This window comes from Chamaea fasciata, unplaced genomic scaffold (genome assembly GCF_029207755.1).
Source record: "Chamaea fasciata isolate MVZ Bird 193981 ecotype frontalis unplaced genomic scaffold, bChaFas1.0.hap1 SCAF_6, whole genome shotgun sequence".
NCBI lineage: Eukaryota > Metazoa > Chordata > Aves > Passeriformes > Sylviidae > Chamaea > Chamaea fasciata.
The window spans coordinates 5,583,219-5,586,192 of record NW_027094091.1 but is presented as its reverse complement, the minus strand read 5'-3'; positions in this window follow the sequence as shown (position 1 = coordinate 5,586,192).

Here is a 2,974-nt window from a genome sequence, read left to right as displayed (position 1 = left end):
CTCACACTTCCTTGCCCCACTTTGCCATTACAGGACTAGACAAAAGTTTTTTGTGTCATATCACCCAAAATATTAAAGACCAGCATGGAATGACACATGCCAAACACCCCTCCAGCCAACAGATCACCAACATTTAGTCATATGAGACTTGATGATAGGAAAAGGAAACAAGTATTTTCTGTTTTCTAATATAAATACGCTTTGCAGCTACAGTAATAATGTTTGTTTGATCTTGGCCAATCTTCTTCAATAAATGTCATGTAAAATACCTCCTTCAGGATACTGAAGAGTTTGGAAATTGCCTAGGATAAAAAATACAGAAAACAGCTTTCCCTCTAAATTAAAAGCATAGCTGATGGAGGAGTACAAGAGGAATTTCCAAATGTGACAGTTGATGGTTACAAGCTTGCCTGTGTTCAGCTGTACACATATAATTGCCAGTGAAATAGGAAACTGCTTGCAAGGAAAAAATCATTCCAGGTCCTGGATGGGAGAGTAGATGAGAGAGGAGCAGCAGCATCAAGGCTTGTGTCACTTGATCTTCAGCCTTCTAGGCAATGTCATTACTCTTTTCAAGTTACTGCATAAGCTGCCTGGATAAAGAAGCTGTTTCTCTGCAGCATGAGGGTGCTCTGACTCTGGAAAGCCTCAGTCACTTGGAAACAGAAGTGACAAATGCTGGCAGTGATAGCATAGTCATTTTTCCATCACCCAGTCTGAAAGTAGTTTTCTGCCTCCAATCTCTTCAACATAAATAGTTTTGGGGAAAAAAAAAAAAAAAAAAAAAAAAAAAAAAAAAAAAAAAAAAAAAAAAAAAGTGAGTACGCAAAGAAAACAATTGAACAGAATGGGAAGAAAACATATTTGAAGTGATCGTTTATTTGGGTGCTGTTGTAACTTCTGTAGTTTCAGGGTTCACAGGTTGCCCACTTCATGTTAGAAAAATCATAGATAAACATTCTTTACAAAATCCTGAGATTATCTTTAAAAATTGTGAGATGTTTGATACATGAGCACCAAATTCTTACTACTTTGAATTCTAAGCATTAAGGTATCGTGGCAAATATTCTCAGCCTCTTCTTTGGAACTGCTGCTTATTTTTGGGGTTTTTTTTTAAAAGGTGAATTCTTGTGTAGTTGCCCGTAGGAAAACAGTCATAAAAAGTGCACAGAGGCTGGTGATTTTGGTTCAGTCAGATGCTTATCCAGATACATGCAGACAGAAATGCCATGGTCTTATTAGAGGTCTCACAATGTTCTGTGGTTTTGCTAAAGGTCCATTGGCTGGGATAAAGAGATGAGTATGAAAATTCAGCTTTCACTTAGAAAAGAAAGGTGCATCTAGGCTTTTACATTACAGAGAAATGTTCATAAGTGAGGCTGAGGCTCAGATGTTGATTCAGATCTTAAAGGCATGCCTTTTACAATGAGATGCCAACATTTTGGAGTGAGTTTCTTGGATCTAAGGGCCTGGCTCAGGGGTTAGGCCATGGGATTGGGATTTTAGTGGTACTCCAAAATGCTAACCCAATCTGAGGAAAATCTGAAGTTAATTGCATAGGAAGGACACTAACTGTACATGTGCCTCTGTTCCAGGTGCTGTTTATACACAGGCCAGTCTGTACATATTTCAAAAAACCTGTACATTAACAGCAGCAAGTTCTGGGAGCATTGAGAATTCTCTAATGGTGTAATTCAATGATGGTCCCAGTTTGCAAACCTGGGATGCAACAGCTGCAATCAAGGAATGCACAGCCTGTATTCTTCTCAAGCAACAGTGAAATGTGAATGATAAAGCTGCCATGTAAACAGCAGCACATTATAACATCACCTTTTACACCTCTGTGCCTGGCTGCTTGGAAGGCTACTATAGGAAACCCAGTTCTGTTGCATGAGACACATGATTACACAACTACTGGCAGGATGCAAAATGACACCAAGTGCTGTGGTTCAGGATATGCTTCCCTATATCCATGAGTGACCTGGGGACAGCCAGAGCAATGCCTTTGTTTGGCACCTCTGCACAGAGGAAATAGGCACCACCTCACCTACAAACAAAAGCTGGAGTCTTATGTCTTCTGTGGCAGGCACAGAGAGACATCCATCAGTCTGTATACAGCATATATGTCATAGAATCACAGAATGGTTTGTGTTGGAAGGGACCTCACAGATCATCTCATTCCAACACCCCTGCCATGGGCAGGGACACTTCCACTAGACCAGTTCACTCAAAGCCCCACCCAACTTGGCCTTGAATGCTGCCAGGGATGGGGCATCCACAACAACTTCTCTGGGCAACTTCTCCCAGAATCTCACCACCCTCCCAGCAAAGAATTTCATCCCAATATCTAACCTAAATCAAGTCTCTTTCAGGTTAAAGGTGTTTTCCCTTGTAATGTGGGTATGCCGTCCAACACCAAATAAAAGTCCAGAGTCAGGCTCCCGTTGCAGCAAATTCTGTTTCCTGGAAGCTGTGGGTCACAGTGGATGAGTCTGGCTATGGAGGGTCAGACCTCTGCTCTGATTCTACCTCAAGGAATCTATCAGTTAACTCGGGTGTCAAACAGGTGAATGATGGGCAGCTCCTCCACGGGGCAGAGGCGTGAGGTCACGGCTCTTAATACAGCTACAAACAGTGCGTCAGTGTTCGCTCCAGCTGCACAAGTGTTGGGTCTTGCACTGAGTTGGAGCTGGTACATGAGCGCATTCCTCCCGGTGGCTGCAGGGCCTCTCCGAACACAGGCTGGATCTTCCAGCAGCCAGGCCAGCTCCTGCTGCTCAGCAGGAATGCAGACTACAGGCCCGGGATGGAGCGGCCTGAATCCATTTTCCCAGAGCTTGCTCTGGGGGATGTTTTTGTTTATCCAGCTCACCCATTTGCATTTGCTGCTGTGCTGTTTCACCTCAGAAGCGCTTGCTAAGCAATTCTTCCCGGCTGCAAGCACTGGCAGGGTGCAACCCTCCACCACTGCTGG